Source organism: Mesoplodon mirus (genome assembly GCF_964341445.2).
Source record: "Mesoplodon mirus genome assembly, chromosome: X".
NCBI lineage: Eukaryota > Metazoa > Chordata > Mammalia > Artiodactyla > Ziphiidae > Mesoplodon > Mesoplodon mirus.
Genome location: NC_138981.1, coordinates 39,503,809 through 39,531,386, shown reverse-complemented (window position 1 = coordinate 39,531,386; position 27,578 = coordinate 39,503,809).

The following is a 27,578-nucleotide window of genomic DNA, read 5'->3' as shown; positions in this document are numbered from 1 at the left end:
GAAATATTTTTAAGGGCACAATCCCTACCTTCCAAAAGGGGTACTGAAAAGAATTTAATCTTTTCATCACTGAAAGCTGCCAGCATCAACATCAATGATCACCCAGAGCAATAGAATGATGCCCTCTTTAGTAAATGGCCCTATCCTGTTGGTACTTGGACCTACTTCTATAGCTTTCTCCATATCCCTGGAGGTCAGCAGTCTTTTCTTCCCAGGACCAGGGTATAGCCCCCCCTTCCTGCTGACCACTGATATCACCTTATAGCTGGTTGTTTCTAATCACCCATGTGCCAGAAAACCATGTAACCAAGTGTGCTAAAACATAAAATGGTCTTCAGAGAAAGACAAATATCATATGATATCATCTATATGTGGAATCTAAAAAAAATTATACAAATGAACTTATTTACAAAACAGAAACAGACTCACAGACTTCGAAAACAAACTTATGGTTATCAAAGGGGAAAAGTAGGGGGAGGGATAAATTAGGAGTTTTGGATTAACATATACACACTACTATATATAAGATAGATAATCAACAAGGGCCTACTGTATAGCACAGGGAAATCTACTCAATATTCTGTAATAGCCTATATGGGAAAAGAATCCGAAAAAGAATGGATGTATGTATGTGTATAATTGAATCACTTTGCTACACACTTGAAACTAACACAACATTGTAAATCAACTGTACTCTAATATAAAATAAAAATTAAATTAAAAAATAAATAAAATGGGCTTAACTACATTGACTTTGTGATAACTATTTCAACCACATGGGGACATATTTAGTATAATTCCAAGGTGAAAGCTGAATTGTTTCAGAAAGGAAAGTAGGGACTTCCCTGGTGGTGCAGTGGTTGGGAATCCACCTGCCAATGCAGGGGACATGGGTTCAAGCCCTGGTCTGGGAAGATCCCACATGCTGCGGAGCAACTAAGCCCATGTGCCACAACTACTGAGCCTGCGCTCTAGAGCCCGCGAGCCACGGCTACTGAGCCTGTGCGTCACAACTACTGAAGCCCATGAGCCTAGAGCCTGTGCTCCGCAACAAGAGAAGCCACCGCAGTGAGAAACCCGCACACAGCAACAAAGAGTAGCCCCCACTTGCCCCAACTAGAAAAAGCCTGAGCACAGCAATGAAGACCCAACGTAGCCAATAAAGAAATAAATTTATAAAAAAAAAAGTAAATTGTTGTAAGTTAGAACTTATAAGTGTTTGCCATACAAGGAGTCAAATAGCAGACCTAACTTGTAGCAAAGTGGATCCATATATGTTTATCTGATAGATAACTGGCAATGTTATCTATCACGAACAGACATCTGCTATGTAAATGAAGATCATTAAATCTACTCAAAAATTATTTTGCTCAATTGGGATCACCTCAAGGTGATGTTAAGGCATAATCTATGCCTTAACATTAAAAATCTTTTTAGGGACTTCCCTGGTGATGCAGTGGTTAAGAATCCACCTGCCAATGCAGGGGACATGGGTTCCGTCCCTGGTACAGGAAGATCCCACATGCCACGGAGCAACTAAGCCCATGTGCCACAACTACCGAGCCTGTGCTCTAGAGCCCATGCTCCGCAACAAGAGAAGCCACTACAATGAGAAGCCCGCACACAGCAATGAAGACCCAAGGCAGCCAAAACTAAATAAACAAGTTTTTAAAAAATTTCTTTTTAATTGCTAAAAAAAATCTTTTTAGATTATTCTTTTTATCTTGTTAATTCCAGGGGAAATGCCTGAATGAAAACTCCCTCTGTTCCAATTACTGTCTCTGATCTATCAGAGACTTAAGGAACCTTAAATATCATCTAGTCCAACTCCTCCATTTTAAAAATGAGGAAATTGAAGCCTGGAGTAGTGTGATGCCTTATCCAAGGTCACACAATGAAGTGTCACAGATGGAAATGGAACCCACGGCTTCTGTACCAACTCCCACAAATGCTTATGCATTTGACCTCATCTCTTGGCCCACATGGCTTTTAACAGTGATTCTCAGACTTCAGCGTGAATCAGAATCACCTGGAAGGCTTGTTAAACATGTGGCTTGCTGGGCCCCACCCCCAGAGGTTCTAATTCAGTAGGTCTTGGATGCAGCTGGAGAATTTTGCACTCCTAACAAGTTCCCACGGGATGTTGAGGTTGCTATTCCAAGGACCACACTTTGAGAATGCAGTTTTAGAAGGCAGGGAGCCAAATGAAGTTTTGCTTTTATTTCAGACTGTGGCAAATGGAACAAACTGAATTTTCACCAGGTACTTCCCCCTGGACTTACCAAAACGAAAAGAAAACTCTAGAAGGTCCTTTAATGTTAAGACATAGTGTTTGAGGTGATCCCAACTGAGCAAAATTCTTCAGTTGAGTAGATTTAAGTATCTCAGTAAATATCTAATAGGCATTTTTTTCTTACACAGCATTGCAATAATTAAGCATGATTCCCAATTAGAAACAAAGAAAAGAATTAAACGTAGCACTTGCTAATATTGATAAGTCTTTTGCCCTGTGGAAAAATTAACGTAGGATTTCTATCTCATCTAGAGTAAGAAAATGGTTTGATTATTTAGGTTTTAAAATAATCCCAAACCAAAGTATTCTTTACCTGACCAACTAATAGATGCAACACTTCTGGAATATGATTATTTGAAATCTTAGGGTAAAAAAAAGTGTTTCATGCTGCATAATAGTATTATTTGCTTTTGAGAAGTCTAAACAACAAATCTTCTAAGAAACTCCTTCCACTTGAGCCCATTTTATCCCTGGCCTAGATAAGCGCTTCTCAAACTTTAGCATGAATTCAAATAACCTGGGGATCTTGGTAAAATGCAGATTCTAATTCAGTAGGTCTGGAGTGGAACCCAAGAGTCTACATATCTAGTAAGCTCCCAGATAAGGCCTATGCTGATGGCCTATGGACTCCACTTTGAGTACAAAGTGTCTGCAAAGCACTACTACCACAGGTCACCAAGTCTTGCCAGTGACCATGTTCTCCAGAACCTAGTCCTCCCTCTTTTGTCTTTACTGCATCTGAACCACTTCAGCCCGAGCCCACCAGCAAGCCAGGAGCCACTGTGCCTTACCTAGAGAATGATGCAGGGCTTCCCAGCGCCGACTAACGAGGCTCACAGAAGCATGTAATGATTCTCCAGGTGCGTTCTAGCTTGGCATCCCTTTGAGTTCCTTTTTTGCAGCTCTCAGATTTGGCCCTAGGAGCTTTCTATTAGGCCCTATTAAGTCATTCTCATGGTACAATTTTTTCCACCTCTACCTGAATATATCCTCAGTTTATTTGCTCTCAGACAATAGACCATCTGTTCATACATTCCTTCTCTGGGTTCCCACTCTTTCCCAAGGTCATGACTCATGGTTTTGTTTAACAAGGCAAGAGCCCCAGGTGCTTTTTTACTGGCCTAGCATGGGTGTTAGACTGTTGTGGTCAGGCTACAACACCTCTCCTGGGCTTCTCTGAGAGTGTCAACAGCCTCACATCCATCCCACCTCAACCCTTCAAGATTGGTTGCCATTTCTCAACAATTATATATAGAATGGATAAACAAGGTCCTACTGTATAGCACAGAGAACTATATTCAGTATCCTGTGATAAACCATAATGGAAAAGAATATGAAAAAGAATGTATATATGCATAACTGAGCCACTTTGCTGTACAGCAGAAATTAACACAGCATTGTAAATCAACTATACTTCAACAAAATAAATTTTAAAAGGAGATTGGTTGCCATTTCTCAATTCTTCCTCTTCCTCTGCCCCGCCCCCTAATATTCACATCTCTGCAGAAGTCATTATCATAAACAGAAATAATAATGGTTAACAAGACTGAGCACTAAACATGTGCCAAGTACTTTATAAGTATTATCTCAGATCTTCTCAACTAACCCACAAAATAAGAATTATAGGGCTTCCCTGGTGGTGCAGTGGTTGAGAATCTGCCTGCCGATGCAGGGGATACAGGTTCGTGCCCCGGTCCGGGAAGATCCCACATGCTGCGGAGCGGCTGGGCCCGTGAGCCATGGCTGCTGAGCCTGCGCGTCCGGAGCCTGTGCTCTGCAACGGGAGAGGCCACAACAGTGAGAGGCCCGCGTACAGAAAAAAAAAAAAAGATCAGTGCTTACCAGGGGTTGAGAGGGAGAGATGAATGGGAAAAGCACAGAGGATCTTTAGGGCCGTGAAACTAGTCTGGGTGATACCATAATAGCAGATACATGTCATTATACATTTGTCAGAACCCATAGAATGTACAACACCAAGAGTGAATGCTAATGTAAACTATGGACTTTGGGTGATAACGATGTGTCAATATAAGTTTATTGACTGGAACAAATGTACCATTCTGAAGCAGAGTGCTGATGGTGGTGGAGGCTGTGCATGTGTGGGGCAGAGAGTATATGGGAACACTTGGTACAGTCCAGTCAATTTTGCTGTGAACTTAAAACTTATTTTTAAAAAAGTCTACTTTAAAAAAAGGAGAAAAGAAAAAAAACATATGCCGAAAATATCCTATATATTTAGTATGACTATATTAATTAAGTTATTCAGGAAACATTTATTAAACATCAACTATGTGCCAGACCCAGTTCCAGGTACTGTGGATAAGATGCTAAACAAGACTATGAGATCCTAACAATGTCCTGTATTCATGGGGCTTATATTCTAGTAGGAAGAAGCAGCATACAAACAAATAAACATATGCAAAAAATATCCAGCAGTAATAAATGCTGCAACAAAAACAAAACAGGAGGATATGTTTAAATGTGACTGGGAACTATTTTCATTAGATGGTCAGAGAAGACCTAAGGTGTGAATGACAAAAGGATGCTTCCACGTGGAGCTGAGAACAGAAAGCAGGCCATTCAGAGTAAGCCCCCATTAAGGGAAGAGGAAGCGTAGTTTTCTAGAGAAGCAAAGAGAAGGCCAGCGTGACTTGAGCTCAGTGAGCAAGGGGAACAGTAGTCACACTGAGAACAGAGAAACAAGCAGGGCCCAGATCATGTAGGCCATTGGGGACCATATTGGAAACTCATGTTTTAAAGGAAATGAGATGACACTGGGTGAGGAGGGGTGTTTAAGTGGGGAAGTGGCATGCCCTGAATTATGTTTTTAAAATATCACTGCATTGTAGACAAAGGGCTCAGTTGTTAGGAGGGTATTGCAAAAGTTGGGAGAAGATGGTGACTTGATCTGGGATGTAGTGGTGGGATGCAGAGATGTAGGAGGACTGGGGATCTGCTTTAGAGATAAAGTCAACAGGATGGCTGATGACTAGATAGATAGATAAACAGATAGGTATGGGTATAGATAGATATAGAGATAGAGATAGAGACAGAGATAGAGATATAAGGATTTTTCTTCAAGGCCTGGAAATATATGCACCAAATGTATAACAGCAGCTACATCTCATGGTTGGGACCAGGGTAAGATGTGTGAGGCACAAAATTTATGGGGGTATCAAAATACTCAGTTATCAAGATAAATAATATTTTAATGCAATTGCTTTTTAAAAATCAAAATTAATGCAAGAATGCATGATGAACAACATATCGAAATTTTTACAGCTTCAGTTTGTACAGGATGGTGGTCTTTCCCTCAGCATCTAGACCCACCATAAGAATGCACATTTCTTTCTTGCCAAAAAGGCCCTTGAAGAGGTTCGCAGAGATATTCCCCGTGCTATAGAGCCGTGGGAGCAACAGTGGACAGAGAAACCCTCTGTGGCCACGGCACTGCTGCTGCTTGGATTGATTTTGCTCCCTGGGTATCCTGATTACTGGGTATTCTGGAGCCCTCTTAAATTTTGCATCCAATGGACTAGAAATGGAGACGGTACTCAAAGGAACTTTATTTGTAATGTTCTAACTCTTAGAGGGTTATGCTCATGTTACTTGAGTAATTTTTAAATATATACATAGGAGAAAGAATCAAATGTGTCAAAACATCACCAGTGTTCATTTCAGGTAAAAGGAGTGGGGTGATGGTCCTTTGTATCACTGTACTTTCTGGTACCGCAGTGGGCTGTAGTGCATCAACAGATGTCCCCTTCAGGACAAGGTGTTTGTTCTCCCAGCTGCTGGGAATGTTGACTGCTGATGGCTCACAGCTGAGGCTCTCGGCATTGCTCTCTACTGAAGGGAGGAGCCTCCAGTGAGACTCCTCGCCTTCCCTGGGGACAGCCCTCATCAATCACTGGTCAATAAAGGGATACAACTTTCCTTAATTTGTCCCATTTTCCATCATTTAAGATACCTGTGAAGGGCCAGCCCAACTCTGGAACTGCTTCTGTTACTACATTGCAGCCCAGCGTCTCCCTCTACCTAACCCTATTCCCTCACTCCCTCACAGGTGGTATGCCCAGGGGCAGCCCCCAAATCTCCATCTCAGAGTCTGGTTTCAGGGAAACCCTCTAAGACAGATGTTTTCCACATTTCCCCAAATTAAGAAACATAAGGAAACTCATACCCACCAAAATGAGTGACTCAAATTCCTTACATTGTGAGTAAAGATTATCAGAAGGATTTTAGATGGTATTAAGACTAAACAAGAGGCCAGTGGTGACCTATCTCATTCAGTGAGTATTACGATGAAAACAGGGTTAAACAGAAACCAGAACTGCTATCAGTGGCTGTTACTACAGAGGGCAGCTGTCAATCCCATTTGACTTGACCTAGAATGAAGGGCCCAGCGTGTCTGAGCTTAGTGTTTACAGGAAGGAAACTGTCATTTGCCCACAATTATAGTAAGGGACTTGGAAAGGGGTCAGCATTGCTCCACTCAATTTGAGAGACAGATTATCTTTTTATCAGGAACAGCTGCCAATGTTAATTTTCAGTTAAACTAGATAGCCCGCCTCAGTTGACCATCTGTCAAAGAGAATCTCACAACTATTTAGAGGCTGTGATACAAATCAAACTGTGATAGAACATACTCTCTGTATACCAAAAAGATTTCCAGGTTCCAGACCACGTATTTCAAATGATACTTGATACCAATTCCAATACAACCAAAAGATGTGAACTTCATTATCATGAGCTTTACTCATAACATTACCATTTTGTACCTTCATAAAGTACCTCTGATTGAATGATCTCTAAGAGCTTTACAGGCCTTGATTAATTAGTCCTTATATACCCCTATGAAACTATCATTGTCTTAAGAGTGTGTAATTATCAGGGGGAAAGGTGAAGTGGCTTACTGTATGTCTCAGTGACAAGTCAAAAGCTCAAAACAAAACTCAAGACAGGACTTCCCTGCTGGCGCAGTGGCTAAGAATCCGCCTGCCAAGGCAGGGGACACGGGTTCGAGCCCTGGTCTGGGAAGATCCCACATGCCGCAGAGCAACTAAGCCCGTGCGCCACAACTCCTGAGCCTGCGCTCTAGAACCTGCGAGCCACAACTACTGAGCCTGCGTGCTGCAACTACTGAAACCCACACGCCTAGAGCCCGTGCTCCACAACAAGAGAAGCCATTGCAATGAGAAGCCCGCGCACTGCAACAAAGAGTAGCCCACGATCTCTGCAACTAGAGAAAGCCCACGTGCCACAATGAACACACAAGGCGGCCAAAAATTAATTAATTAATTAATTATTTTAAAAACACAGAAAACCTCATGACAGAAAAGCTCTAAGACTTACACAAGAATGGCTAGGTCTGGGAGAAACAAATCTTTAAATATGATTTCAAATTTTTTTCCATCTCACTGATTTTATAGCATTTCCCTCAGACACATCCAATTATTTTACTAGAGTTTCATTAAAATGGAGGTGGAGATTAGAGGGCAAAGAAGATAGGCAGAGGAGTCACAGAGGGAGATTCCCTGCCTGGAATACCACCTCTTCTAGAAACAGAAACCTGTGAAGAGCCCATTTCATGTGGTTTCATACTGAAAGGAGGGCATGTGCCCCTAAGACTGGGCCAGGGGACCCCTTCCACTTGGTTATAGTTGAGTCAGGTATGGGCACATGTAACCAATCAGGTAAATTGGCATCCTCTCTGAGACTCTGATGGCAGAGGAATGGAGGGGAAGGCTCTCTCCCTGCTAGAGCTGCCTAACTGTTAAGATGCAAGTTCGGGGCCAGTAGTGGTCAGCTCCAACATGGAAAGAGCCTGTCAAAGGATAGAAAAGGAGATAAAGTAAACCCCGATGACCTCTTTTCTGTCCCTGTGCCTTCAAGCTGTTCTACCTCTAAAATTATTAGTGATTTTTAAAAGGTCATGGATGGATAGATAGATGGATAGATAGATAGATATAGATAGATAGATAGATAGATAGATAAAGAGATCAACAGCCCATCAGAGTAGCATGAAGATTACTTTAAACTGAAAACACCTGAACAAACAGCAGCCACAGAAAAGAAACCTTATCTAAACATAAGCAGAGCCTCCTGAAATACAGCTGCCATTAACCCCCCTCCAAAGGTGTTTCCTGTTTGGGAGAAGACTGACCCTTAGCACATAGGTGTGAATTCAGCTGCCATAAATCCCTCTCCAGTGGAGCTTCCAGCTAGGAAGGAGACTATCCATTAGTATCAGATAAAAAAGACCAATAGAACCCTCTCTACTTTCACATTGAAGCCCTAAAACATCCCCCTTTTGCTAAACTGGTATTAACCCTTACCCCTGGCTGTTCAGCAAGCCAACTCTTCTTGAGGGTTCCCACATGCATGTGAAATAAACTTTTCTCTTGTTAACATATCTGTTGCCAATTAATTCGCAGGCTCCCAACTACTCAAACATAAATTGATAGAGGAAAGGTTTTTCTCCCAACAATAGATAGTGAGTAGTCCTTCTATATATTCCTTATATACAAAGCTTAAGCCAGCCTAGTGGATAGGCTGGGTTAATGATCTATCATGGGACCCCTTGGATTAGAGTGAAGGTAAGCACAGAGTCCCTCTTTCCTCACAACTTTCCTTCCTTTCTCTGGCAGCCAATTCTATCACAGCACTCAAATCCTTGGGGACAATTATATCATTCACTGAGACAGTTCAATATTCATTCACAACTTTCTTATTGAAGTATAGTTGATTTACAATATTATATTTATTTCAGGTGTACAGTATAGTGATTCAGTAGTTTTACAGATTATACTTCATTAAAAGTTATGGCGGGCTTCCCTGGTGGCGCAGTGGTTGAGAATCTGCCTGCTAATGCAGGGGACACGGGTTCGAGCCCTGGTCTGGGAGGATCCCACATGCCGTGGAGCAACTAGGCCCGTGAGCCACGACTACTGAGCCTGCGCGTCTGGAGCCTGTGCTCCGCAACAAGAGGCCGCGATAGTGAGAGGCCCGCGCACCGCGATGAAGAGTGGCCCCCGCTTGCCACAACTAGGGAAAGCCCTCGCACAGAAATGAAGACGCAACACAGCAAAAATAAACAAATTAATTAATAAAAACTCCTACCCCCAACAACAACAAAAAAAAAGTTATGGCGATTTAAACTTTATATACATTTGCCTCCATCAAAGAATCCCTAATATCTTGTAAGACAAAAAAAGAAGCCGCGTAGGTTTGAAGCATCATAAGGTAGAGAAGAGAAAACAGAAAGAGAAGCTGACCAGAGTGAGGAAGTGGCCCTTTCAGAAACAGGCATGCGAAGAAGCAGACCAAGTATCTGAGGAGAGTGTCCTAATAGTGCCACATTCCTAATAATGTCACACTGAGTGTAGGGAGGTCAGTTAATTTTAAAAAAACAAAACAAAAAAACTTAATCATCTTCAGCTTCAAAAAATGGAAGCATTCACAAGCCAAAGGATTTAGAAACCAGAAGATCATTAAATTAAGTGAATGTCATGGTCTTTGGCTACTTAAGGAGCTGAGACAACATTTTGCAACTTTTATTTAAGTTATAAATATAATGGGAAATTCAGACATTAGTACTACGGACCACTAGCTCATATTCAAACAGAATTCAGTGCTCATTTATGTGTTAAAACACAGCACCACTTTTTACCACAAAAGACCCCAAACAGTCAAAGCAATCTTGAAAAAGGACAAAGCTGGAGGCACCACACTTTCTGATTCAAACCATATTACAAAGCTATATTAATCAAAATAGTATGGTATTGGCATAAAAACATTCACATAGATCAATGGAACAGAACAGAGAGCCCAGAAATAAATTCATGCATATATGATCTATTTGTTTACAACAAAGGTATATTTGTCAGTTTTACCTCAATAAAGCTAGGAAAAAAGAACACAGCACCACTTAAACTCTCAAATCCTTTCATAGGGTGGGCTCTTTTATGCAAATACAGACCACAGTTTAGGGTTCAACAAGTATGCTCGAAATTTGGGGTTGTTAGAAACTGGAATTTCATTGCAATAAACACTGCTTAGCACAAACCTTGGAAATTTGTAAAAATTAAGATATTTTTATTGTCACTATCTTTCATTGTAATTGAGTCTAACATCCCTTGATTATGTGTATCAGGCAACTTTTGCTATGTTATGCTGCAGTAACAAATAACATGAAAATCTCAGTGGCTTGTGTCAGCAAAGGGTATTTCTCACCCATGTCTGCCATGAGTCACCTCCAACTTTCTGTTGTCATTCTAGGGCCCCAAATAAAGGAGCCTCCCCTATCTGAGACAGAGGACAAAGAATGAGAGCTGGCAAATGCACTTAAAGCTTCCACTCATATTTCATTGGCCAAAACAAGTCACCTGGTCAAGCCTGACAAGAAGATGGGGAAATATAGTCCTCCTCAGGGAGCCATGGAAAGTTTACCTGGCAATAGGTGAGGATATATAGTTCCCTTATAGGGAAAGCAGGATTGAGCAATTGAGAACAATGATAGAGTCATCCACAGTAAATAAAAATGAAATCCATTTAGCAGAGATTGCTAATATCCCCACTCAACTAAAATATGCACAATAAGATGGTAAAAGGAATATCACCCCTCTAGGATAAAAGAAAACAATAGGACTGAAGAAGGAGGAGGAGGAGGATAAAGGAGTAGAGGGAGAGGAGATGGGCAAGCAGGGGAGGGGAGGGGAAGGAGACGATGACTAGCAATAATAAATATTGAGGACTTCCATGGGCCACCTACCCTGTGATAAGTTCTCTGTAAACAGATCCTCTGTAAAATAGAAAAAAAAATTAAACCTCCTACCCTGACCGGGCCTGCAAAACACTGATCACACCCTTACTCCCAGTCTTAAGTACAGTTTATACTGTAGTTATTTTCACCTTATAAATCATAAAGTAGTAAAGCCATAAGAAACTCTAAAAGATCATGTTAAACCTTTAAACCTTCTCTCTTTAGTTAAGAGGACAATTGAACTATTCAAGACATGTTCATCATTTTTTTCAGAGAAAAAGAATATACATTCTTTTCTTGAACAATTCTAGAGGTAGAATGACAAACCCTTCCATATTTCAATGTTTTATCATCCATAAATTCTTTCTTATAAACCTGAATGTCTCTTGTACTCAAATAAGCCAATCATCAAAAATTCCCATCAGCATAGTTATAACTATTCTGATTATAGCCACCGAGTATCTGGAGCCACACTTATTATATCTGTCTAGACTAGCATGATTTTTCTAAAACAGAAATCATTTTGCTGCTTAAAACCCTTCAGTGACTCCCTGATGTCTATTCTACTGAATAAGAACCTGGTTGCTAAGTGAAATCTGCAAGACCTCCTGCCACCAGAAGCTCCTTGAGAAGCAAATCTTGTCCATCTTGTTCATAACTGTAACCAAAATACCTAGAACACTACCTGACACATTGCAGACACTCAGCAAATATTTGTTGAATGAATGAATGAGTAAATGAATGAATGAATATAAGACCCTCCATGATCCAACTTCATTTCCCACCCTCTAATAAAACTGAATACCAGGATCTTCCTATGCAAAGGCCTCTGTGGGTTTGCTTCAGGTTAGATTTCCTGTCCATGTCACTCTTACTTCTTTTCTTGGCCTGGCTAACTCCAGTACCTCCTTCAGGACCTAGTCCAGGCTATTCCCTCCTCCAGGAAGCCTTCACTGAACCTTTAGGCTAGGCCAAGTTCCCCTTTTCTGTGCTTGCATAGTACTGTGTGCTTACCTATATCACAATTCTTAGACCTGTAGACAGGTAAGAACGCTTATAATTTCCAAATCACAGGCTGCCTTCCTTAATTTTTTCTATGATTCAAAAATGTTTACAATATACTATTAAATGACATAAGTGTGGTTGTCATTGTTTATCCCTTCCATTAAATGACATTGTGTATCTTTCAGCTGTACAGCCTCTGGATTCTGTGTCTTGCTCATGATCCCACTGGAAGGTATACCATACCCTGCACAAAATGGGCACCCAAGAAGCTCTTGGGACTGTCAGGGATGCTATGAAAACGAAAAACATGCAGAATGTCCGTACTGCATGTGAAAACAAAGCTGCCAGAACGTATCAGCCTAAACATTGTTACTAGCCCTCCTGGCCCATTTACCATCATTCATTCTAGGTATATCATATCCTCATTTCTAGCACAAGAAAGCTAAAGAAAGATCCAACTCATGTGGCAGACTGTATTTTAATTTTTATTGCAGTCACTACATATTTAGAGCATACCTACTATGCTCCAATCACTGACATAATTATTCTTCTTCCTCTTACCTCACCTACTTCTCCTTATGCTCCATTTTCATGGTTTGCATAAAGCACATGTCTCTTGGCAGCAGAAATGGATTGTTTAGGCATCCAGGGGCCCTTTATTTACAGTTTTGGTAGCTGTTGGGAGTCCAGAGGCCACAAGACATGGCCAGATGTATTAGACTACGGAAAGGGATTTATAAACAGGAGACAACTCTGTTGAATCAAAAGAACTAACAGAGGCCAGATTCACTTAATCATTTTTACAGATGACTGTAAGATTACTGAAAAGAAAATATGAAGCTTATAGAGTTATCTCTTTAAAGCCTAGCAAGAGGTCTAGTATGACTGTTGGAGAATTTTCTGACCAAATGCAGCATGAACCCTGGCATGAAATTGGAAGCAAGTCACCTCCATTAATCAGACATGGAAGAGAGTGGTTGAGCTGAGATCAACAAAAAGACCTAACCCTGTCCAAACAGGCAACAGGACAACTGTAAGCTTTCTCGGGGAGCAGAGCTTCCTCTGCTGTATCTCACAGGAGAGCTATTTCCACTGTCCTGGCCTTTTCAATAAAGGGGGCATTTGCAAATCCTATGGAACTTTCTGCAGATTGGAAATACGACAATTAAATTCTTAAAATGGTGGCCCTGAATTCAGACTGTAAAGCCTGACAATATTTCAGTTAAAAGGCTTCTCTCGACACAGATTTTTCAGACTGTTAGAGGGAGAGGTTCTTTTTGGTATGTTTAAGGAGGTGTTGACCAGTATGCTGAAGGCTCCAACACAGACTGAAGCCAGAAAGGCACACAGACTACAGGGAACAGAAAAGGGGTGATTCTCCTCCCTGGCTAACACAGGCACCCCATTTTTAGCACACATATCCTCATGTCCAGAGATGACTGTGGCTCTCAGAGCTCTGCAGAGCTTCTCAGAGACCTTGCTACTCCTCAGATGTGACTTGGAAAAAGAATTTTTATTCTGACTTTTTCCGGCAAACCTTACAGTAATTTATGGAGAAGAAGTCATGGATGAACTTTGTAGTCTTTCCAGTTAATGAGAAAAACCATATCTAAATTTTCCTCTTAGGTGCAGCAGAAATAGAATTTAAACACTATTATTCAATAATGATTGGACACAGTGTTCCCGAACTTGACAAAGAAATTTACCTTTCAGCTAAGACCAAAACCAGGCAGTTTCAGTAAATTGGAGATTTAGCCACTTAAAAGTGGGTAGCAGAGAAAGTTCATATGTAACCTTTTCTGCTGAAAATACTTTGTCAATATTTAGCTGTAACTAGCAAACTTCATATGTATTAATTAACTATACATGAGGTTTTTCTACTGTTTTTTCTTTTTTAGTTATGAGTTGATTTCTTATCAACTAAGCTGATTAACTAAGCTCCTTCATTTTCCTATAAACTGAGGCAGAGAGGCAAAATGGTTTCCCAAAGGAAAGTCAGAGTAACGAGCTATTTCAATTAGCTCGCATTCAGTAGCAAGTTGTGGGTGACTTCAGCCAACATCCTCTTCCATAATGATGCAGCTCCATTCATCCCCAGGAAAATGAATTTGCAAAAAATTCAGTCCCATGGCACAAGAAAGTTAATAATACATATTCCCACTGGGATGTTATAAAAGATAAATGAGATAATATATGTGAAATGCCTCGAGTTCCTCATAAGGTACTATACAAATTCAAAGCATTGTTATGAATAATAACAATAATTTAAAATAATGCAGCTTTCTTTGGTCTAGTCACCTAAAATATAGTGGCTCCTTTTGAATATAAACTCAAGGAATAGATTTCTCAGTCTACATTTTTTTTTTTTTTTTGGCTGCGTTGGGTCTTCATTGCTGCACGCAGGCTTTTCTCTAGTTGCAGCGAGCGGGGGCTACTCTTCGTTGCGGTGCTCAGGCTGCTCATTACAGTGGCCTCTCGTTGAGGAGCATGGGCTCTAGGCGCACTGACTTCAGTAGCTGCAGCACACAAGGCTCAGCAGTTGCGGCACACAGGCCCTAGAGTGCACGAGCTTTAGTAGTTGTGGTGCATGGGCTCAGTAGTTGCAGCGCGCGAGCTCTAGGACACGCAGGCTTCAGTAGTTGTGGCACATGGGCTTATATGCTCCGCGGCATGTGGGATCTTCATGGGATCCAACCCATGTCCCCTGCATTGGCAGGCAGATTCTTAACCACTGCGCCACCAGGGAAGTCCTCAGATCTACATTTCTGACTCTCAGTCATTACCAACAATCTTATGTGGGTCTTCTGAATATGAACCATTATTTTCTATGATTAATAAGTTGCTTTTTCCATAACAGTGCCATTTAGTGAAAGCAATTTTTGTCCCTGTTCATTTCCAATTGCCTCAAGTTAACAACTCAAATACCCCCCAAAAAATCCTTGGTGGTCAACACTCAAATCATGGAAGACTCTGGTTTCTTCCCTTCCTTTCTGCCATGTATGGAAATTATTGAAACACCTGCCTCATTCTACTTGTGGAGATTATAAACTAGTAGAAAGTATGGGCTGACACTTGCCATCTTCATATCCTTCACCGTACCCCATGATGAATTTGAAAGCACAAGTGAGACCTTACAGAAATGCAAGGGCACCAAGCACTTCCCCTGACCTCCAGGCAGCTCTGCCCTTTACCTGGCCAACCACAGAAAGAAAACAGCCCTGCCAGAGTTCCCCATGAGGGAGGCTGATGTCCGTGTGGCAGCAGTGAGACCCTCAGTCACACCTGCAGTAACAAGACACCCTCCAGCTTTTTGTCATTTTGGCTACAAAAGATCTATCTTGTACGTGGCTCCCTCAGAATCCAACCCTGAGGACAACATTTCAAGTACGAGTCTTTTATTTGGGAGGTGATCCAAGAAGCAGCAGTAGGGGAGGGGGGAAAGGAGATGAGAAAGGAAGGCAGCCAATATAAGGCATGTTATCAAGCCGGCTAGGGCTGTAGCTGTGGGGCAGTGGAGCTCAATCCTGCTAGGGAACTCTGGGAGACGGGATAGAACACACCTTGGAGTTTTCCCTGCCAAGGGGCCAGGAAGCTGAGGTACTGGTCCACCAGCTCACATCAGTCATTGTGGAGGGATGATGGGGGTAGGGGGAGCATGGGGGAATTAACTCTCTGGCATTTCTGGCCGGCTCCTGGTGTGGACCAGGCAGGTCCCCACAGCCAGGGAAAACCTGTAGACAAAACTGACAGGTGCTGACATTTGAAAGCCATAGGCCACTGGCTGCACCCAGGAATGCAGACAACCTAGTATGGTCACCCAGATGCATAAAGATAAGGAACGTGAGACACCATCCCCTTCTCACTATGCTCAGGGGCTCCCACCTGCCATTCTTCCTTAGGGCCCCAGCAATCTGGAGAAGGAAGACCCCAGGGATGGATTTTCCCTCTCTCCATTGGCCCTCCCACCATGCCCACCTTCTCCTCCAGGGAGATGTTCTTTGGGACAAACTTCCCACTCTAGTTAGTTGAGAGTCACCCATCAACACAAAATCCAAAATGCTTGAACAAATCCCAGAAGCTGAGGCCCAGGAATACTTTCACCTCACAGGTCTCACTGGTGCTTCCAGCAGAGTTATCTTCTCTCTCCCTTCTTCATCTTCACCTCCTTCATTTCTCTAGGCATGAAGAAATAAAAGTAGACCTCCCACAAGAAGTTTATAGACCATTACACAATAAGTATGAGTTATCATACTTGAAAACTAGAAGTACTACTGGTTTGTTTTTATTTCACAATTTATTCTGAAGAAAGCATTTTAATTGATTCTTGCTCCAGAAGTTTTCTGATAGCCTTTGGCTACATGCACTAAAATTCTAACTTATCTGGGTTAAGTGTCAGCAGCTGAAATTAAAATCCCATATAAGTTCAGACTATTTCCACTGAACTAATAAGCAAACTCTTGTGGTGACAGGTCACTGAACATGTTTGAAGAAATATCCCAACAGAGCTTGGGGCAGGACAAAAAGAAAAAGAATTGCAGGTCTGTCTTTCTTTCCTCATTCCTGACCATCCCCACCCCCCACCATGCCCCACCAGCCCCAGCAAATGTTTCTGGGAGAGCCAAGGTGGAGAAAAGTTAATAGGGACGGGGGGACGGGCTTCTATGTTCAGAAACTGAATCAAAGAGGCAATTGGAGGAATTGTTCTTTCTTCTTCCACATCAAGCCCTATGTCCCTGGACAAGTAGAGAACAGCCCTTAAGAGTCAATCAATCAATCAATCAAAGAGTATTCTGCCTATGTTTTCCTCTAGGAGTTTTACAGTATCCTGTCTTACATTCAGGTCTTTAATCCATTTTGAGTTTATTTTTGCTTATGGTATGAGAAAATGTTCTAATTCCATTCTTTTACATGTAGCTGTCCAGTTTTCCAAGCACCACTTATTAAAGAAACTGTGTTTTCTCCATTGTATATTCTTGCCTCCTTTGTCATAGATTAATTGACCATAAGTGCATGGGTTTATTTCTGGGTTTTCTATCCTGTTCCATCGATCTATGTGTGTTTTTATGTCAGTACCATACTGTTTTGATTACTGTAGCTTTTTTCAATCAATCAATCAATCAATCAACCAATGAGGGTTTAATAATAGAAGCAGGGCTTCCCTGGTGGCGCAGTGGTTGAGAGTCCGCCTGCCGACGCAGGGGACACGGGTTCATGCCCCGGTCTGGGAAGATCCCACATGCCGCGGAGCGGCTAGGCCCGTGAGCCATGGCCACTGAGCCTGAGCGTCCGGAGCCTGTGCTCCGCAACAGGAGAGGCCACAACAGTGAGAGGCCCGTGTACCGCAAAAATAAATAAATAAGTAAATAATAGAAGCAGCCTGGTATTCTAGAAAGATCAATGAAGGGGAAGCTAGGAAGCCTGGGTTCTCCCCTAGCCCTGTGCAAATTGGAGAGACATCATGAATTTTGGACTCAGAAATGAGCCTGGAGCTCCAACGTGCTGGCGTCGTCACTTACTTGCTCTGTGACATTGGTCAAGGTACTGAGCCTCACTGAGCCTTAGTCCCCTACCAGGAAAATGGAAAATAGTAATACCTCCATCACACAGTTGTTACATAAAGCAGCTAACACATTTGGGGACAAGTTAGGTGCTCAATAGTTGTCTTCTTCCCTTTTATGGAGACCAGCATAATCAAGAGGATAGAGTTCAACTTCAGAGGCAGAGTTAGGTTCAAATTCCAGTGACACCACTCACCTTGGGGCTACCAATCAACTTCCGTGTTGTACCATGCCTTAAGATGATTTGATAACTTATGTTTTCCCTTCAAGCCCACCCACCCTGGTACCTCAAAACTTACAAAAATAAATTCAGTTGCCTTATATGTTCATTAAAAGAGCAACGGGTTAAACATTCTGATGAAGTAAGGGGAACTATGTTTATCAGTCCACTGCTAGTGGTTCTCCCTTGGCAACTGGCTTCCTTAAGGAAGCAGGAGCTTGCAGCCAAGTAGGTGCCCAGCCATAAACCCATCCTCTCCCTCATTCATCCCGGATGAGCCTGGAGCTCCAGGGGCCAGAGCCTGCCAACATAGCAGCTGCCTGGAACGGGAGAAATTTGATGAGAAATTTTAAAAAGATTTGGGGCAAATTTTACTTGGTAATGTGCTCTGACACACTCTCCTAGTAGTCTCAAGAAAATTTCAGTGAAAACAAAGTTGATTTTCACAGATTTTTTTGGACGCAGCTTAGTATTTGAGGGGGTGGGTGTAATATCATACCACGGTGGGTTCACTTCATGAACATGCAACATATGTAGTCCCACAGGGGCCTATGTTCAGAAGGACCCTGGGGCTTGGTTTAATGTCTGCTGTTGCCACCTTGAAATTTTAAGTAATTTTATCATTAAACTTATGTTTCATAAACAAAGCCCAATGGGAGCATGTGCGTGAGCTGAAGCAATACATGCAATATGCCTGTCCACTTTTTCTTGCCACCCCACTCATGTACAGCTTTTGTGATGCCCCCATGAGCACAGAATTCCAATGGACCCATGATGCGTGGGAGTTCAGTGAGACTCAAAGCAAGTATAAGGTAAGTGTGTGATGTCTACAACTGAGTAAGTGGTCCAGAGAGGCCGTGTTTTCCATATAAACTAGAACTTGCTTTGAACAGAGAAAGAAAGCAATCACATTCTAAGAAACAGAAATAACTGAGGAACCCTATCATGTCCTTTCTTATTCTCTGTATTAGTCAACCACTTACAGAGAAAATGATAACATAAAAAAGGGGTGGGGGGGAGATAGGGCAAACCCTTTTCCTTTCCTTTCAGGCCTTCCTTACTCATCAGTGAGGCAAAGGTAGAGAGTGTGGGTAGAATGCATGTGAATCAAGCAGTGAAATAAAAATGGTTGGGTTCCTTTCGCACAGCATTTCTAATAAGAATGAAATACATATATACATACAAACTACAAAATACAAATTGTGTCATTTGATGATTTCACATATGAGTTAAATGTTCTTATATTTGCATTTAAAATTATCATTCTGCAATATAAATATGAATGGTAAAATTCACGCTAATAATTTAAATTTTTAATTTTTCTTTACTTAGAACCACATTAAATAGCGGATAAAAACCATCATGAAAGTCAAAAGAGAAACCATGGGAGAAAGTAAAAAAGCTTTGTATTTTAGCTTTAACTGCACTTTCCCCTGCTTTCTGAACAAGGGACCTTGCATTTTCACTTTGCACTGGGCTGACAAATTATGTAGCTGACCCCAAATGGGTCTTATGATGAGAACTAGAAAACCCAGATTTATCAGGTTTATATTTATTTAAAATAACCTGTGTATTCCTTACCCTTTCACTGCCAAAGAAAAATTGGTATTCATACATCCTGGTTGGTTCTGCCATTACCCCTCCTGTCATCACACCATTCATCTACTAGTGCAAAAACGGGGTCAGAATAAAGGGAAGTACTGAACCAAGGCCTTCCTAACCAGGTTCTGGGTATTTACCAACTCTATCCTTATGTTAGTAGGTTTACTTTAAATAGGGGTTACTTTAAACAGGAAGGAAAGAGTTGAGTCCTACTCTACCCTTAGCAGGAGAAGGAGAAGAAAGGCTGGACACTCTGAGCACTTCCTTACTCCCTGACAGGCACGGGACCTGGTGCATTTCATGTATGTCATTTAATCTAGAAGGAGGCGGAGTTTCCCACAGCCCTTTGCTGGGATCCTATGGTGCCTGAACAAAGATTGCAAGGAGGGAGTTGCCTTAAGCTTCTATTCCTTTTTTTCTCTTGTAATAAAACACACACAACATAAAATTTAACATTTTAGCCATTTTAAGTGAAAAGTTCTGTGGCATTAAGTACATTCACATTGTTGTACAACCATCACCATCATCCATCTCTCAGTTTCTTAATTGCAGCTAAAACCTGCCAGTGATCCTTCCTCTGAAATGTCCAGCTTCGACTGCACTTTAAAGTTAAAGAGGGTAGGGACTTCCCTGGTGGTGCAGTGGTTAAAAATCTGCCTGCCAATGCAGGGGACACAGGTTCGAGCCCTGGTCCGGGAAGATCCCACATGCCACGGAGCAACTAAGCCCATGCACCACAATTACTGAGCCCACGTGCCACAACTACTGAAGCCTGTGCACCTAGAGCCCGTGCTCTGCAACAAGAGAAGCCACAGCAATGAGAAGCCCGTGCACCACAACAGAGTAGCCCCCACTCGCCCCAACTAGAGAAAGCCCACGTGCAGCAACGAAGACACAATGCAGCCAAAAATAGAAATTAAATAAATAATTAATTTTTAAAAGGCAATAAGAAAACAAGAAATCAATATTACTTACAAATATGGGTATAAAAATTGCAAATAAAATTTTAAAAATATATAAATAAAATAAAGAGGGTAAAATAAAAATGTAAAAACTTGAAAAAAAATTTGTAGAAGTGGCCGAATCCATGGAAGAAAGAGAGCCAAGAAAAAGAAAATGTCACCAGCATGAATCTGAGAAAGTGAGAGATAAAAGGAATTTCCAAGAGTACAGTGTCCAACACTCTGCTTTTACATATTTTCAAGTCCTCAAAAAACTCCCAGAAAAATCTGTTATCAAGTAAAGCTGTTTATCAGACTCACTTCAGTAAGGTAGAACACCATCTTGACAGTTTTAATAGTACCTTAGAAATTGTAGACGATCTTTATAGAGCTTTAGGGCCTTAGCTGGGTGACTTTAAGCTGGGTTTTGAAAAGTAGGAAGCTGGTTGAGACTGGGGCAAGTTTATGGCATAACAGCTTTGGCTTTGTGGACACAGCAAAAGAAGAGTTTTGCACAAGTCTTTATGAGTAAGCTGGTAATCTTCTTAAGTAAGTTAGTTTAGTTAACAGTTGTGGCTTCTAGGAACTATTATTTCCTGGAGCAAGTAGCTTAAGTTGTTTTTGCTTGTTCTTGGTGTTTTATAACATGGGGGCAAGATAATATGCCCAGTCCCTGTACTGTTAAACACAGGAACAGGAACTTATGTTGGTTTCAGTTCTCAGCATGAAGAAGCCAAGGCAGGGAGTGTTAAATAAGTAGCCCCAAATTCTATGAGTAGTTTGTAACAGAACTGAGGCTGAACTCAGAGCCTCTGACTACAAGTACACACACACACATGCACACACAAGCACACACTACTGGAATTACCTTACTTTCTCTTAAAATGAAAAACTTATGATATCACATCACAAAAAATCTGGAAACAATTAAAGATATCCAAAATTCTATTCCATAATGTCAATCACCTCTGTTATTTCCTTCCAGTTTCTCTTCATTTGCAATGTTTTTGTTTTTGTTTGTCTGTTTTAATTCTGTTATTCACTTGCTTTCTCTCTACAGATCTTGTTTCTCTAACGCCTTCTTGAGCAAGATGTGTGCTTTCTGGTTCCCCTCTGTGCTCCTCACAACTCCCCATCGAAGAAGAGAGTCTCTGCTTTTGTTGAAAAAGCTCCAGTCATCTCCAAGCAGGATGGGGCCACAGGGATTCTAGAACCATCTAGTCTAAAACAGCAGCTTTAACAGGCATAGGCCCCAGAGAATTGCTTTTCCCACTAGCCCAGCTTGTGCGGCCCAAAAATCATGTCACTTGGCTCTCCATCACACTCACCCCTCACACTACTCTTTTTCTTCTCTCTCTGCTTTCACGCTCCCTTTCCCTACTCCCTGCTCTTTGCAAGAGGTCTGCTAAGCCTTCCACATATCTCACTTCTCTGAAGGCTCTCATTCCAGTAATCAGCAAGACCTTTACTAGAATTACAATCACATTCTACAATGGGAGCATGTCCATGATAATTTATTCTCAATAACCTCATTCTCAGTAAAGGGACTCTTGAAAAGTTGTAAGACACATCACTATTAATTTAATCGTATTTAATATGCACTTGAAGACTTGCCAGTTAGAGAAATCTCACTGTGAGACCTTCTATATATCAAATAATCGCCTAAATTTCTTCATCCTCTAAATTGAGATTTGCCCATATCAGGTGATGTGGCACTGCATTTGAGTGAACATTACAGAAGACATCCTCTGAAATCTAAAATGCATCCCTAAAATAAAAATTCATCCTGATGTCCAAAATAATACAAGGCATCAATACTCTGTCCCATACAGTAACAATCCTATGAAAGGGGCCCTAACACTTCAGTAGCCAGGGCAAGATCTGAAATGCAGAGCAGATGTTGACAGATGTACAAATCATTTAGGAACTTATCTCCAAAGAAAGGTACCACTCCATGAGAATGATATATTTCACCCAGATCGATTTCAAAGAATGCAAACTGGCATTGACTGACATTCTAATCGGCTCCATTTCCTTATTGACCAAATAGCCTATGTTTCTCATTATTCTACCTAGAGCACTGCACAGCATGAGGCCTCATTGCAAAGATAAGGTGTCTTCACTGGTCAGGACTTATCTGCACCACCCAATACGTAATTGTGTGTGCACCATACACGTTACCCAATCAACCTTGGCTTGCCTTTGAGAAGCAGATTGCTGAATAAGGGTGTGGGCTCCATCTGTGTGGAGGCTGGGGGGTTCATTGTTAAAGGTACTAGAATGACAATTGCCCAAGAAAAAGTGCTGAAATCAACTATTTACCTCTTGGTTGATTTCACTATTTCGTCTTGGATCCTTTGTCAGTGAGGTTATCAGAACTTAGACCTGAATCACAATTGAACAATTTGAACTTTCCTGTCAAAATTACTCCACCTGCACTGAGCCTGTCCCTCAGAGAACCCTGAGAACCCCTGGGAAAATGAATGGGATCCAGCCAAAGAGGTGGATACTGAATGAGTCAGCAGGAGTTTTACTTAACCAGCTCAAGAAAACAAAACTTCTTGTGGACAGAAACCACCTACTAATCCTTGAAGCCAAAGCATTTCAGGCAGTAACCGTTACTCAATACTTGCCTGCCCATCTTACATGGCTCTTACACAGCTCCAAAGTCACTTCTTCAGCAAGGCTATCTCATAGCCCCCAGGACAGAGCAGGTAGCCCCGTTACATACCCTCATGTTCCTTACACATTTCCATCAAGGATTGTTTGTGATTACACATGTGTATTTACTTAATTAATATCTATATTTCCTCACTAGACTCTAAGCTCCGTTCATGTATAGATCAGGCTCAGAACTCAATATAAGTTTGTTGAAGGAAAGTAAAAAGCTCAACAAACGTACCTTGACTCAGAGCTAAACCGTTCTTTTGTCGATTACCTTCTGAATAAGATCCATACTTTCCCCATAACATTTAATAGCTAATGATTGCCACATCATTTAGTTAGTTTGATTTCTTCTTTGTAACTTATTTAAAGCACCTAATGTTTTCCAGGTAGATGCCTACCGAAAATGAGCTGTTTCTAGCCTATAAATGTAACTGCAATTTCAAGCCAGACCCAGAGATGAAGAGAAGTCAATAGAAATGGACATCCAGTTGGCCTACCAACTCCTTTTTTAACTTCATTCACAATAGGCAAGAAGCCTTTCAGAAATGATAAATGGGTCCCGAAATACAAACTTCAAAAACTGGAATAAAAATACACAGTGGCCTTGGTCACAACAGCCAAAGGCTGGAAACAACCCAAATATCCATCAATGGATGAATGGATAAACAAAATGTGGTATGTCCGTACAATGGAGTATCATTTAACTACAAAATGATAAAGTACTGATACACGCTACAACATGGATGAACACTGAAAACACTTAAGCTGAGTGAAAGAAGCCAAACACAAAAGGTCAGGTATTGTATGATTCCATTTATATGAAATGTCCAGAATAGGCAAATCCATAGACAAGAAAGCAGATTAGTAGTTGCCAGGGACTGAGGGTAGGCAGGAATGGGGAATGACTATTTAATGGATACAGGGTTTCCATCTAGGGTAATGAAAAATTTCTGAAACTAGGTAGAGGTGATAGTTGCACAGCATTGTGAATGCACTTATGCCACTGAACTGTACACTTTAGAATGGTTACAGTTATGCTGACAGGTTTTTATCACTGTGTATGTGTATTTTACTATAATTTTTTAAAAGCCAGAAATAAAACTGGAATCAAAACTCACAGGCTCAGGCATTTCCGGTCTCTCCAGCCTCTCGTCACAGGCCGGCTTGAAGGCGTCATCTTACTGCTGCGCACTGGCTCTTCCCTCCAAAAGGAGGCTCGGGTCTCCTTTCCGCCGCCAAACCGGGCCCTTCTGTCTACCCCCGAGCCATCCTCGCACCCGCCTTGTGCTCTGAAGCCTCTTCGCAGGTCTGTAGAAGGGGTGAAACTCTCGTCCCGTTCGCGGCCCAGCTCTAGTCAGCAGCCCTTCCGCCATTTTGCCGGTGGCGGTTTGTCTCCACTGTTTCCCAGTCCCAGTCAGGGAGAAGAGATGCAGGCGGGCAACGTGGGTGGAGGAGACAAGGGAAGAGGCCGGAGAGCTCCCGCAAGAGATGAAATGCAGGTCTGTGATTTGTTTTCTGACTCTTTTAAAAAAGCCTGGCTAACGCTAAAAGAGCTCCATGACAGGGAGCTACTCCGTCTCCAGAGGAAACTAAGCAGTCTGAGGAGAGAGCGATTGGCAGACGGAAGGCGGAAGGGCTCCACAGCCAAAATTAAAGAGTTGACGGAGCAACAGAAAATCCTGCATGTCACCATCCGTGACCTGCGAGATAAGTTAAGCTCCAAAGTATGTGACCGCTATTCAGTGAACGAAAGGTACAGCAAGACGCTACAGAAAGAACTTTACCATATCCAACAACAAAATAAGAAGTTTATTGCTGCGCTCACAGCAGAAAGGAATAAATTAAAAGAAGAAAATGAACTGCTTTCTGCAAGACTAAAACTGAAGGAGCAACTGCTTCATCCTTCTAGTTCTGATAGTGATGCCGACTTCATTCCTTGCCCTCCAAACCGTGATAGTGATGCCGACTTCATTCCTTGCCCTCCAAACCGTGATAGTGATGCCGACTTCATTCCTTGCCCTCCAAACCGTGATAGTGATGCCGACTTCATTCCTTGCCCTCCAAACCGTGATAGTGATGCCGACTTCATTCCTTGCCCTCCAAACCGTGATAGTGATGCCGACTTCATTCCTTGCCCTCCAAACCGCAGGCTAGTTTCTTCAGTCAGTGAGCCTGCACCCGGATCTCAGATGCATCTGTCCGTCACACTGGTAAAGCAATCAAATATTGAACAGATGAAATCTGGAGGCAAAAAGGAACAGCAACAGAGTTCCCAGTTTCCAATTCCATTTTATAGTGAGGACCTCTTTGAGGTGTCAGAGGCCCCTCTGGAGAGTTCCTCTAACAGCAGCCAGCCTGCCAAGGAAGGAGTGCCAACCGGAAGTCACTTGCAAGTTTTCCTTTAACATCTACACCTGGCGCTCAAAGGGGGCATGGATTTCAAGGTGACTTCAGCCTTTCTGAAGATAGTCTTGGCAGTACAAAAAAGAAACCGATCTTCACACAGAATACCTCCACACAAAAGCGTGGAGCTCAGAGTTACTTCTCTTGGAGCCCTTCCAGTATTTCTCCGGGAGAAAACCCACCTACTCCATTCGTATCTGAAACTTCAGAGGAAGATATGACTGGTAACACTCGCTTATTTCCTCCTTTTACACAGAGAAAGGAAAAGCCCCCTTCAAATGTATCTCCTTCTGACTCTGCATCTAGTGGGAAAAGATCAGTGACTGGTGTTGCTCATTACAAAACTGGATTTTCGGTGAGAGATAGCTGTAGCCAGACACCTTCCAATGAAGAGTTGACTGTGAGGAAGAATACTACTGAATCTACAGGTGCAGTGTATGGTGCTGATAAGCCACAAGGTGAGACCCAGAGTTTCATTTTGCAGTCTACAATAAAGAGAAAAGCCAGGGTACAGTCAGGAAGAAGGAAGTAGCTTTCCCTCTTCCTCTCTCTTAAGGAGACTGCTTTTCTTTTCCAAGAGGACAGTCTTGCTGTCAATTCAGACTGTGTAACTGATAACCCCTGACTCTGATACACTTCTCAGAATATAATATACAAAGCAATAAGACCTACACGAAAGTTGGGCAAATGACTAAGACTTTGAAACAGTGAATTATTGCCAGTTAATAAATTTCAGCTACAGAGAAGGAAACTCATTCTTCAGAATCCCTGTACTTTGATATGAAAGTGTAGGGTCTACCATCTTTTTGCTGAAATTAAGTTGCTACTGTTTATGAGTCAATAAAAAGCCCAAAAAACTGAAAGCTAAGAGAAGACCTAAAGGGCATGGACTGTAAGAGTTCAACATTTAAATGCATATAGAGTAACGAAAGTGAAATATTTACTGGACTTGACAAGGTAACTAGAATACATTCGTTGAGAAGGACCAAGAAGCAGATATTTTTCGGAATAAAGTGAATATGACTTTACAGATACCATGCAGCATGACTTTACATTTACAAAAGATAAAGAGATGTGACTGTATGCTAGTCTTTAAAAATTTGCTTTTAAAAATCAAAAAGCAAGAACAGGAGAAGGAAAAATCTAATTAACAAAGATCAAATATTTAGCAAGCAAGGTCAACATTTACAAGAGAGGGGGAACTATGAAGTTCTCAAGAAACAAAGCAGTTATGGTTTTACCCATGACATGGAAAAAGCAGCCAGCGGCTTGTCACTGGTTAACACTGTATGTGGCATGTGGGCGTGTGGATGTGTGTGCACATGTGTACTGGGGTGGAGGAGAGGAGAACTAGTCAACGATGCATCTCCCTCTCCTCCTTCCTTCTCTCTCTCCCCCTACCACCTTCCTTCTTACTTTCCCTGGGCTGTGGTGGTATTCAACTACTTTTTTCTTTTTCTTTCCAGTTTTTTTTTCCATGTTGCCTCTTGGGCCTTAAAAAAAAAAAAGACAAATTTATTGAGTGAATTCGTGTGCCATAAAACTCACCATTTAAATAGTGCCCAATACAGTAGTTTATGGTACATTTAAAAACTTACAAAACCACCAGTTTTAGAATATTTTCATCACCCTAAAAAAAAACCCCATACATATTAGCAGTCACTTTCTATACTCCCCCATCTTTCACCTTGTGGGGAGACAAAAACAGTGAGCTGTAGCTGTAGTTATTAACTGATCCATTATCTCTTGCAATGAAATACCACCAGCATTGAAAATGATTTCCCTTTACTGTTTTCCTTCCCCAAACATGGAGGCTTATCACATAGCCTCAATAATCTTTGATGTTTACTCTAAATCATACATTCTTAGAACTTGAAGATTCTAGTTATTTAAACCTGTTTTATTAATATACTTTAGAATTAACCATTCATATCTAGCTTTTTATTTGTTTCAATGTTTCTAGTGAGTTAACAACTTATTTTATGTTTTTATATGCTGCATTATTACAAAAAAAGATTTAATATTTACTAAAAATGAAATAAAATAATAGAAAAATAGAAAATAAGTAAAATTTAACTACTGTATTATGATGATCAGAACCCAGGTGCTTTTATGTTCTTCATTC